Source organism: Crocodylus porosus, unplaced genomic scaffold, assembly GCF_001723895.1.
Source record: "Crocodylus porosus isolate Cpor-Errol unplaced genomic scaffold, CroPor_comp1, whole genome shotgun sequence".
Taxonomy (NCBI): domain Eukaryota; kingdom Metazoa; phylum Chordata; order Crocodylia; family Crocodylidae; genus Crocodylus; species Crocodylus porosus.
In genome coordinates this window covers 81873732-81886584 of record NW_017728943.1, presented here as the reverse complement: position 1 = coordinate 81886584, position 12853 = coordinate 81873732, and the positions used below count along the sequence as shown (strand labels likewise).

The 12853-nt window shown below is 44.2% G+C and overlaps 1 long non-coding RNA gene across 1 annotated transcript; it reads left to right on the top strand.

Annotated features, from left to right (window-relative positions):
* The first annotated feature begins 355 nt into the window (after positions 1-355).
* Positions 356-7786, top strand: LOC109319859. Its single transcript, XR_002103648.1, has 2 exons — positions 356-606; positions 5521-7786. It is a non-coding gene; the product is annotated as an uncharacterized LOC109319859 (long non-coding RNA).
* The last annotated feature ends 5067 nt before the right edge of the window (positions 7787-12853 follow it).

The following is a 12853-nucleotide window of genomic DNA, read 5'->3' as shown; positions in this document are numbered from 1 at the left end:
AGTGGAAGGCAAGAGCCTGGCCAACACCAGGGGAGAAAGCCACATAATGAATCTGATTGTCAGCCCAAATACTTAGTGTTAACTCTGAATTTGCTTGACTAATTCAAGCCATTCCCTTAACGTAACTTCACCTGGACTGAAGTCATTTGGGGTTGTCTCTTTATTTTCTTAGTGAAATGCCGTGTCAGTGTTCAATAACTAATTAGAACCATTTTGCTGGTGAATGTGTGAGAGTGGGTGTGTCTGCAGTCACAAGGAAAAAAGCTGCTAATAATTAATCTTTACTTGTGTAATGTGCCTTTAAACCAAAAGTTCCCAGATTGCTTTGCTGACTGTAAGGTCTTTGGGGCAAAGGCTGACTTCATTTGACGTTTGTACAGTGCAGTGGACTCCACATCCCTCACTTGTATTCTTAGGCAGAGCTGCCATGCAAATAATATATATTCAGATAGTGCCTCACCCAACACTGATGTGCAGCCACCTCTTGGATGGAATGTGACATATAAAAACCACTATGATATATTGTCTTTCAGCATGGGATTCTCTGCCTCAGCAAGAAGCTGATACTTAGCCACAGTAGATGGATTTTCTCCTTTAGCTGAGTTGGTAAGTGCTTATGCTTTCATTGCTGGTGTTCTGTTGCTTGGGATTCAGTGCTGCCAGTGTGTTCACCCAATTTTAGTGAGTCAGAATTGGCCCAGATGCTGAAGCCAATAACCATTTTTGCAAAAGGCACAATAGGATCTTTGACTGCAAGCGTTTGCGGAATTTGGTGTTATGCAGCATTCAAGAGATGGCACATCCACTGTCCCACAGAATAAGCCTGTCAACTGTGGACTCTCAGTGCACATTCCTCTGAAAGCAGAAGAAAATTCTATTGTTTCTGCATCTACAACAGTCTTGGTCACCCTGGTACAGGTACTGTATATGGGATAGTGGAGGTTAATTTAATTTTCATGTACATTTTTCAAGAGTTGAATGGGGTCTTTGTCTTACCTCTTGGCTCAGCTGGGCTTTTCAATAAAGAATTCTGTCCAAACCGGATAGAATACTTTTTGATAATTAGGGGACACCTCAAAACAATGAGAAGCTATCTCTAGCCATTCATTTTTTTCTAAGGGAGAGAGTTTATTCGGGTTATTGATTGAAGACTTGCTTGTTCTCCTGACTGGAGGAGATCCAACATTGATAGTACCTTGGTGAGTCCTTTGCAGCATCCAACAAGAGTTGTGAAAAAGTCACTCTGTCTCTGACAAATACCCTTTAGCAGGCTGCCACATCAGAATCATGAAGACTTACAAAAGGAATAGATAAAGAAAATGAATCAGATGTACTGATGAGTAGAACAAAGATAATAACATGTATCTTGGGAAGCATAAGGGGGCACAGAAAGAAATGAGCTAGTAGGGAGGTTTGAATGTAAGAGGGGCAAAGGGCCAGAGAATATGATTTGTCAGATTCTAAAAAGCAGACCAGGATAATCCCAAGGGCTGATGAAAAGAAGATGGTGTCTGCACTCATCCAGTTCAACCAGGGAGGAAATGAGTCTTGAAGTGAAAGGTATCCCTATAAAAGTGAATTGTGAAAGGCAAAGTTAATTCTTCAGCTGCTGGACACCATTCCACATTCAGGAAGTAAAAATGAGTTAAGACTGTGAATGAGGTAGATGCCACCAGTCAACTCCATATAAAACGTTCCCACCAGGATCTGGGGGAGGTGGTTCAAGCACCTACACTGAACACCTTCAAGAGCAAATTGGATGCTTATCTTGCTGGGATCCTGTGATCCCTGCTGACTTCCTGCCCCTGGGACAGGGGGTGGACTCGATGATCTTCCAAGGTCCCTTCCAGCCTTAATGTCTATGAAATCTATGAAACCATCCAGTGAGTCTACTTGATGAGAAGGTGTGCTGAATATTTCACAAAGAGCTTCACTGAAGCACAGGAACTTTTAGATGGACACACATCAGTGGCCTACGTACTCAGTGTCCTGCCACCAGCACTAGTCAGTAGGAAGGTATAAAACCCTGAGTTAGCTCAATAATTCATTCACAGGCCAATGAAAGAAAACTCTTCCCCATGCCAGGCAATCAGTGATCAGTTTTCTGTCCTGACCATCACTGTTTCTTCTCAGTATAACAGTTAATGATGTTCCCACTCTTCCTATTGGCCCAGATTTTCAAACAAGCTCAGTTCTCTACAGCAGCTGTCGGGTGCTGGGAATATTTGAAAATTTGACCACCTCAGTTAGGTATCTGATTAAGGAGCCAGGAATCTGTGCCCCTGTTCTATGAATCAGTTACCTTACTGGAAAACTAAGAAAGATGCAAATTCTGTTATCTATATTTTGCAAAGACAGCAGGGGAAATGCTGTGAATTACACTAGTGCATGTTCTTGTGGGACAAGGTACATTGTTTAAAAGAGGTTTAAATAATTCTGTTTTTAATCATCTAAGTGATCCTCATATGAAGAGGACCAACCAAGATGGCATTCGGGTGCCAAACACATGCCCAGGGTGACATGGTCAGGGAGCACCAAACACACACACACACACACACACACACACACACACACACACACACACGAAGCCTGTGCTCACAGCAGCGCTGTCTCCCTGGCCATTCTTACCCCAGGCAGGAAGAGCAGTGCCCAGCTCAGCTCACCCCCAGCCTCCAGTTGCTGTTCCGGAAGAGCTGGGCTGGGCACATGTGGGCAAGGTGGCACCTGCTCCAGTCTGCCTGCCTCGCTCCTGTACAGCAGCAGTGGTGCATGCCCACCCGCCTGCGTGGCGCACCATGCTGCTCTGCCTCCCCGCCGGACTGTGCCCCTACCCGCCTGCCTCTGGCTGTAGCAGTGCCACTGACTTTGATCGGGTGCCAAAATACAACTTTATCCAGAGCACCATTTTCCCTAAGGCTGGCTCTGGGTATTTGCGAAGGAAAACTCCCTCACCAGTATACCAGAATTCCTTGATTATATTAATAAAATAATGAATAAAAGTAGGCCTGATTTGGAATGATTTACATGGACTTTTGAAAAAGCCATAGTCAGAGTCCCTCACAAGAAGCTCTTACCATAACTATGTAGTCATGCGGCGAGAGACAGACAAGAAACCAGCTAAGAAACACAGAATAACTGTTGTTAAGGAATCATTCCTGTTGATGAAGCACTGATTTTTATGCTTCCTTGTAACTTAAGAAGGATGCGATATTTGAGGAAACTGAAAGGCAGAGTCATTTTCATTTTTAAGGAACAAAATATATATTTTTAAGACCTTATATAACTGGCCTGTTGAACATACCTCCACACACTGTCAGTGAGGCCAAGAGCCTCACAGAATTGAAAAAGCACTACTGGACACTTACATGAATGCTGTAACAGTTCTACCACTGCCATAGTAAAAGCTAAGAAGAAACAAGCAGGCAAGCAAAAAAAGAGCTTTCAGTAGGGAACTCGCCCCTCTTTGCATCGGAGCCAACCTGTAATGGAGGTCAAAAGAAACTTTCCCAGGGGGAAGGTCACCCCATAGTCGCCTATTGCAGAGTTCTTACCTCTTCCTCTGAGGCAAGGGTGTTCATTGCCCTGGCTCAGGGGCCCAATCTGACTTGCTGAGGTGTGTGATCTGACCCGTGGGGTTCCCTCAGGGTCTGGAAATTTAGCAGCAGAGAAGCAGTGACTATTAATGCTGCCACTGCTCCCCCACCACCAAATTTCCAAGCCCCATGGGCCAAGTGACACGATCCTGTATGTGTAATCTGGCTGTCATGGGGGCTGGGCCAGGGCATGCCAGATCAGGCCAATAGACTGGATCTGGTCTGTGGACTGACACTGCAGCACTCATTTGGCTTGCACAGCCAGAACGTTGGGCACCACTGCTCTGAGCATCTATTACCAGCCACTGTCAGGGCCAAGATACCACTAGAGGGATTGCTGGGCTGACTTGGCATAGCAAATCTTATGTTCCTAGAAATATTGTTACTTAGGACCCAGTTGTAAAGACAGCCGAAATCAAATGCAGTGTCACTGCTGAAACTTTACCACTGAGCTTAATGTGAGCCGGCTCAGACTCTTAGTCTACCTGATTCCCTTTCTATTAATAAGGACCCTCTTCAAACAGGCAATTAGCCATGCCTAGTATTGCTGGCAAAGATGTGAAGAGAGGAACGAACACTAAGATTGCCACAGTTTTTTGCTTCCAGAGCTGGCCCCTTTAGGGCAGAGTTGAGAGCCAGGGATAGGGATGAGGAGTAGGAAGTGAAAAAGGAAAGGGAAGGAAACTTGCATCATAGCAGACTCTGCTGTATCTGCTTGAGGGATAAATTTAGCTCTTGGTTCTCCAATGCTGTCGATCTGGCATCCACGCTAAATGTGCTTTAAAGTGGGAAGAAAAATAATTATATAACGCAAACAAACAAAAATCGGTTTACCAAGAATTTTGTGGAGGCAGGATAACTGCACACACTACTGATTTTTGCCTCAACCACCAATTTACCTTGTCTTGAGGGCACTGGAATATGTTAGAGGCATCCAGTGCCCACAGACTTCTGCCACTTGCAGCCAGGCCTCTACATGTGGCGCCAGCATTTGCTCTGAGTTGATCCGATTCCAGCTCCTGTGAGGCAACGCCCTTCAGCTCTGACTCCTATTCCTAAATCTGCCCAGGATAGTGCTTGGCCCGTTTGTCACCACCTGGCACCCTCTCTGAATGCAGATATTTGTCTGGCAAAAGATTATATTTCTGTGAGTGGCAAGATGACTTGCCAGGATTTATGGGCAGGTTTAAATATTAAGACACAATATGTGTTTCAGGAGCCTTTTTGAGAGGGGAGGACAAGGCTCATTTCATAAGCAGAGATGAATGCCAGAGATGAAGCACTTCTCCTCCTCGCAGACACCATGGGCATATGTCCTCATGACACTGAGATTATTTTGGCCAGCATTATGAATTATCTTGGCATGAGTGTCTCAAATCTGCCCCTAAGAAAAGCCTCTGAAATGGTTTCTGCCCTCCTCTACCTCTATCCTTCTCATGGGGGCAGAACTAGATGTGTACTACAAACATTTAGAGAGGTTGGTTGAGCGCTGTACTACTACTCTGGAGGCCTGGGTGCTATATGTGGGTTGTGCCACAGACTCAGCAAGTAACCTTGGACAAGTCACTTATCCCTTCAGTGCCACAGCTCCTCTCTGTAGTACAGGGAAAGCTGTACCTCTTAGTTTTCTATTTAGATTGCAGATTCTTTGCCAGCGGGGACCATCTGCTAGCCTGAATTTTGTACTGGGTCCTGCATAGTAGGGCCCTGGTGTCAGCTGGGGCCTCCAAGCGCTATAAGGAAACTTTCTCTGAGGACTCAGAGAGACTATTACACCCAGTTCTGAATGTCCTGCCCCCAGGCTAGAGAGAGGGGCATTTGGAGAGCTAGAAGGTTCATTGTGTAGGTACTTGTCTACTCCGCGCTGGTCGTTTGCCAGGTCTCTATCTTGAAGGACAAAGAGTATAAAGATATTTCATTTGTGTAGTTACAGATACCATAGAGAGGAATGAGGCAGCACCTACAGCACCTGGAGACCTGGAACTGAGTTTGCTGCCACCAATGACTTAACTACAGTTATCTGAGGTGAAACGGAGACTAGACCTGGTGATCCTCTCATTATTTCTAACAGAGAAAGGTCACTGTTATGGCTTCCTGAACCAAAGTGTCACTCTGGCTGCACCAGCAAGGCAGTTTGTCAGTGCCAGGTCATCTGTTTGGACTTTTTTCTCTCATTACATCACCTTCATATGTTTCCTCTGTCACACCTGTTTTGAGGTACAGAATAACCTGCTCCTGAATCCACAGGACCCTGCTGCATTCCAGATGTAAAATAGCTCTGCTAAGTGGTGCATAGGCAGAGAAAATAAAAAAGGTCTCTAGGCAAAAGAGAAGCATCTTCTTGAATGCTGCAGTCCCTTAAAAGGTGTTTCTGTTTAATCTGAAATTACAAGATGTAGGTAATTACAAACGATTTAATCTGAATTACAAACTGTAGGTAATGCAAGAGCAAATAGCTAAAGCCAAGATGTTATAATCAGCTCTGAGATGGATCCCTGTACCTGCAGGAAGATGATTGTGGCATGGGGGGCCTAAAATGAGGGGCTTTGTCACTGACTGGGAAGCTGATCATATAAGGAGGGACAAAGTGTAATTTGTGGTGTTCAGTGATCACTCTGAGGAAATGAGTCTTACTGAGGTCTGCTTCATTTAGTACCTAGTTGTAACTGACCAGTATTGCATACATGAGCCCTTCCATATGTGGTTCCAAATGGCACATGCCGGGACCTCTTAAAGGTACAATTTTGCACAAAACCTATTGGCATGTGTGTTACATGTCTTCCCCACTGTGCCCCACTTAGAGAAGACAGGAGTTGTTACAGCCCCTAAGTGGAATTCGGGATTTTTAGCTCAAGTGGTAGTTCATACCTCTGGCTTAAGCAGTGCATGCTTCTGGCACTAACAAAGCCAGGTTCAATCCCTGGTGCTTTGTTAGGAGTTGACTGTCACAAAAGTGCTCCTGCACTTTGTTACAGCATCTATATGCTGCTTGAGTACTGACTGAAATCTCTGACAAGCCTCTACCTCAATGGATCAGAGTGAAAAGCAGGATTCTTTTAATGAGCTGGAAAGCATATTGCCTCTTATTTCACAACAGGCAAACTTTAGCCAAAATCCTCCCATTTAGCTAATCAAAGCTAGGCACTTATGACTGGGACTTCTAAAGGAGCCTCACAGTAAACTGGGTTCCCAAATCCTCTCTCAAGAGCCTTTGAAGACCTCCTCCTTAAATCAGTAACTTGATTTTTCTGGAGGTTCTGAGTTCCCACTGCCTATTGCAGGAGCAATGAATGCTCCAGGCCACTGAGAAATGAGAGAGCTTGCCTGTGTCCTCAAAGACAGATTTAGGTTCCTAACTTTAGGCACCCACGTTCAAAACTGTTGGCCTTTCTGAGCTCAGCTTGAGGTATTTCTACACTGTGATACTCAGTCCTCCCTTCTATTCTGGTGTCCTTTCGCCTACTCAAAAAATGCAGCCCATGTTAAAATAGTCAACTCAAGGAATTTTCTTTCTTCCCTCTTCCCAACTCATTCACATTGGCTATTTTTGTCCTGAGTCACTTGGTCTCATTTCAAAACAAGGCTCACAAACCTCAAGTGAAAAAAAGCCTGTCTCTTGCCTGAAAGAAAAGCAAGAACTGGATCTTAGAGGTCTTTGCTGGTTGATCTTTCTCCATATTAGAGACTGTATATCTAGCTTTGTTGAGGCAGCTTGCTCCTATCTCTGCTTCACTGAAACAAGACACAACTGGGACTAGCCTCCCCAGCTCCTCTTTGCTAGGTCTTGATTTTCATGGAAACATAAGTCACTCTGACATTTCAAAAGATCTCCTCAGTGCTGGGGATCAAAGGCTCCAGCACCTTCCATCATGAAAAATTGTGCCAGCATTTTCATAACAAAATAATTGTGTGCCCTGCTCCACAGACATCACTAATGGCAGGCTCAAGGAATACCACCTCAGTACCTGGTAGTTGAGATGTAATAAAGCCTGCTATACTTAGGATCACATTGGCACTTCCAATTATAAACCCGTATTTTCAGGCTTTCAGAATGGTCTCATTTTAAAATTGCTTCTAGCAAACAGCCTCAACTTTGGGTATTTTTTTTCTCAACTTGTTCTTTAAAAAACAACAACATTGTTTTTGACTATTTTGAACTACACATTCGAAAAATAAACAGAGGTTTGATGGCTTTGGAGCTATTTTTTGTGCTGGTACAAGTTAAAAATAGGTGTGATCTATAAAATTCAAGTTCACAGGGGGCACTATTTCCCTTACTGCCTGACATGTTTTTATCATGCCTCCTGAGGCATTTATCCTGCAAGCACCATGACCCAAAACTCATTTACATAATGGACCAAAATGGCTCCTCTGAACTTCAAAGTACTTTTCAGTGTAAACTGTTCATTACAGAGGAAATTCATCCCAGTACAAGAAACTGTCACAAGGGCTGTGCATCCCTGGAGCTTCGGCTGGCCCCATCCTTGTGGAAGGCTGAGAGAGAATAGCGTTGAGGGTCACTCACAATAAGTGCTATCTTTTGGCCTCATTGGGAGAGTTTTCCACTGGTCCTCTTTACATCGTTCACAGGCTGATCATTTTCTTTCTGTCTGGAATGAATTTCTCCCTTACCTCAATGTCATGGAAATGTGATCCATAAAACATTGGATCAAATGCACAAACATTTATCTAGAGCAGAATGGGTCTGGTAAGTCATAGGCATTTTAGAAACAAAACTGCCTTCTAAATAAAACATAAAGGAATTAAATGTTTAAAGCCTAACCAGTACAAGCTGGGAAATGCATAGCTAAGACCACTCTGTATGGAGGACTGAGCCAATTTTGTACGCCATGGTGGAAGTTATACAGAAACGTCAATTTCAGCTTTAAATTTCTTGGCTTTGGTCACGTCCTTCCCAACTGTGGTATAATTTAGTGGGAAGGAGGCTGTATTTGGGACTGACATGAAAGACCAAGACATACAGTCAAATTCAGACTGGGATACATCCTACTAATACCAAAATACTGCCCCTTCTCCCCCTGGGTGCACAAGATCTGAATAGCAGTGGAGCCAGTATGTCTGTTGTTCAGACTGAACCCATTACCCCGGACTACGTGCAGCAAAGCTCCTTTTTTGTGTGGGTTCCACCTGAAGGCAGATAGAGGGGAATTCTTCTGCAGGGCTCAGCAGATCCGCAGATTTACAAGCAGCTTAGCTGAGCATCACTGTGCATACAGTGAAGTGTGGAATGGAAATGAATAATTTTTAGACTCCTACTGCAAGCTACTATTTGGGAAAGAAATGGAGGAAGAAGAGTAACACCAGTGTACAATGCATAAAGCTTTCCAGTTTGCTACTCACCAATGGCTCACTTACTGGGGTCTGATCTCTCACCTACCCACCACTAGAGCTGCCTGTCTCATTAGACCCAGGCTATACCACTCTTACATGCAGTACTGTGCCGTCATGAGTTTCTGGCTTCATACAATAGGTTTCAATGTCCTTCATCACCTGGGCAACTAATAACCAGATCTGTTTGCAGAACTGTGAGAAAAATGGCACATGAAAACCAATGAAACCCAAGCATAATAGTTCTAGTTAAATGAAAGCATGTAAAAGGACAAATTAGCCAATTTTGGTCATTGCAGATTTTTGACACCACTTCGCAGTTGTAAGGCTGCTTTTTTTTTTGTCAATAGTTAATAAAAAAGAATATTAATTTTCTGACTGTTAGGTGAAATTAGCCAAATGACACATTGTGATATTTCCCTGACTTTATTTAATTGTTGGCAAGAAAATATTTCAAAGCAAAGAGCAACTGAGCACCACTGATTTATATTTCTACAGCTTCTCTCTTGCATATCTCATGATTTTTTCCCCGCATTCAAGTAGGTACTGAATAAATGCTTTGGTATTCCTTAAGTCAGTGGTGCCCAACATAAGGCCCATGGGCCACATTTGGCCCATGGAGTCACTCAATCCAGCCTGATGGATTTTGGGGGGCATGGCCAGCAGTGGGCATGCTGTGCTGCAGAATCTGGGGCACTCTGGCCCCGGTGAGCATGGCCTTTGCCAGCAGTCAGGTGAGCAAAGGCTGCTCAGACACAGTCCCACTTACCCTGAAGCCACCTAGACTGCCACTGTTTGCTTGCCTCTGCCACAGTAAGTGGCCACCTGGTTGGGGCTTCTTGCCCCACTGCTGCTATGATGCCTGCCACTGTGGTAAATGTTGATCCTCCACCGCCTCAATGGCTGTGGTAGCTACTACCATTCCCCTGTGCCCCATATTTGGCCCAGCCTGCAAGGAGCCTTGCAGTCCAAATCCGACCTGAGGCCCCAGGTAAGTTTGTCAGCCCTGCCTTAAAACACCTTTTGAGGAAGGACAGTAGATGTCATGGACGCTGTCTTCATGCAGCACTGCAGAGCTCTGTCAAACAAAGTTGGTTAGGTCCACGTAACCTTCCTATGTATCTAGGCTGACTGCAGTGCTGTTAAATATTGACAGAGGAGAGGCAAGAGAAATCCAGACAAGCAAAACTGTGATCCAGCTTTGATCACTTGGCTAAGACCTTCTTAGATTTATGGTTATCTGACCCGTCATCTCTGGGCAAGTGGTGTCACTGGAAAGCACATTCCCAAGAATTGCTTTCTGAGGAGGAAGACTGTGCAGGGGAGACAGAATATTTTTTCAAGGTCACCTATTACTAATGGGCCTATTTGCAGTCCAGACTAAATGCTAAGGCAGTGCAAAACTGTAGAGCAATTGGATTTGTGTGTAAGAGCATGGAATACTCCAGTGGCACTGTGAGGCATGGACCTTAGCAACTGAGCTTGTTTACAACGTGTGTTTGCATGTGAGGGAAGGGAAGACAGGAGGTGTGTGAATAGGAAGTCAGGCAGCAAAGACTAGTGTGTGCGTATACAGAAGAATAGTTTTACTAGGTTGCCTCTTGTATAAGTCCCAAACACCTCTTATATATGCTCTTTATTGTCTAAAGAACAGACTCTTTCTATCATAAGAGTTGTCTGGTCTTGGGTGGCTTCACTGAAAGATGAGCAACAACAAAGATCATTTTGCTTTGCTAAACTAGGAAAAGCTGGAAAAATGTTTTGTAGCTTGGGCTTAAACATCCATACCGCTGCATTGGAATAGAGCCATGTGATTTCCAGTGATGTCAGGATTCCCGCTGCTAACTCCTCAAGGAGATACTTGTTGTAGGAGTCAGAGTTTTAGGGCCTTTTCAGTTCCTGTAGGAGAGATGTACGAATTAAGGTAGAACAAATGTTTTCTTGCCAGAGGCAGAAAGCTCTAACACAAGTGTCTTACAAAGGAGATTTAAACCAAGTCACACCTCTTCAGGACAAGGCATCCCTGAGTCTTTACACATGCTCTGGGGTATGTGTGTGTGTGTGGCAGGGGAAGGCATTTAAATTAAAGTGGCTCTCAGGAGCCTATCTAATTAAAGCAACCTAAGCATCTTGTGTATTCATCATCGCACACTTCAAAATGGTGGCAGGGGCACTTTAACTAAAGTTTATGTGATGAGCTTTAGTTAAAGCGCCCCTGCCACCCTTTTGAAGCAAGGGGACACTGAACGGATGTGACCCTGAGGCTGCTGGAGCACACTAATTGGTGCCAACAGACTTAATTAATCAGAGCTAATTAGAATGCATCGGAGAAGGTGTCGGGCACATGTGTCAGTGCCCAGGGCTGCTCCATGGGACAGGATTTCTTAGACCTCCAAATGGAATTTTTTTTCTTTTTTTTTTTGATCAGAGCTGGTGGGGCAGTCTGCTCTATATGCTGATGGAAAAATGCTTGGGGAAAAACAAACCACTTCTACAGTCATTAGGACAACAGGAAAATAAATGAGACTCTCTCACCAAAACTATCTGATCTAAGGCATGAGAAGTGCTTTAGCAAAAATGAAGGTGAAGCGCTAGAAGTACTATGGTTGAATGTTATGCAGGCAAAGTGTCAGAGTCAGCTCTTCAGCTAGTATGACAGCATAGCTCCATGCTGACTTGCATCACCTAAAGAACTGGCTGAGTTACACTGCTCCAATCTAAACCAGCTATTCTCATCAATCAGCAGCAACCGGGGACAAAGGAAGTCTTGCTACTCATTCAGCTTCTCAAGTCTCATATTCTGCAAGTGAAAGCCCACACCTCCATGGCTTATATCTACCAAGCCTGGCATTTCACAGTGGTTCTCATCCAAGGCCCACGCTCAGTTGCATGCAGTTCAGCGTGGCCATTCAGTCCTAGCATCACAAAGGGCTCGCCTTTATCTAAGCTCACTAAAGTCAGTGCAAACACTCCCCATTCCTTCTTCCCCTCTCCCATTGCCTTTCAAGGGGACTTTAGATCAGTCCAGTAGAACTGAGTCTTCTAAGCTGTTTTGCCTTAAATGGACCTTGACAAGCCCATATAGGCTTTATTTCTTAAACCTTAAAATAATTCAGTCTGACAGGGGAAAGGTCATGGCAATGCTGCCACTGTGTCTGAAAACATTCTTCATTATATTACTCATGCTCTTTAAAATATCTTACCTATTCATTTCCGTTCTCCTATTTTGAGTGCCTGACAATGCTACAATAGGTTGTTCCCTCAGTAGTGGAAGTTAAGAGGCGCACCAGATCTATCCCTCAATGTTGTGTGTCGCCACAGGAACAACTAAATGAGTGGAGTTCTCCCAAAGCTGCCTAATACCTAGAACCAACAGTCCGGATGCTGGCATGAGACACTGTCTTGGTTACAAATGGAACCGACTAGTAATCCTGAATGAGTTGGACGGTTTCTTTCTTTCTGTCTTTCTTTTAATATGCACACAGAGCAGATGAGGACACTGGCACAAAATCTGTCGGAAAACAGAGTAATTTTACTGGAAAGCACCCCATAAAAATAGCCTGGGTGGGGTGGATAGTCAGGCACCCAAAATAAGAACAAAGGAATGAACAGGTAAGAAATCTAAAATGTCTCTTCCACCCTTGCTTTCAGTGCTGGACAGTTCTATCATGGCAGCTAGAAAAGCTATCCTGACAGCAGTAAAGTAGAGCAAAATGAAAATTGAAAGAGAGGAGGTGATGGCATCCTTAGGACTCTGGTGAGGTTCTGTATGTGGAGATTTTTACCTTGAGGCATCTTCTTATACAGAAGTGAGTTGCTAAAAGTTTGTTTGGCCTTTGTCAGTGCTTGGGATATCTGCAGATCCTAGTCACTAGCAATTAGCCCCAAGGCAAAGCTATCCAAAAAGATTT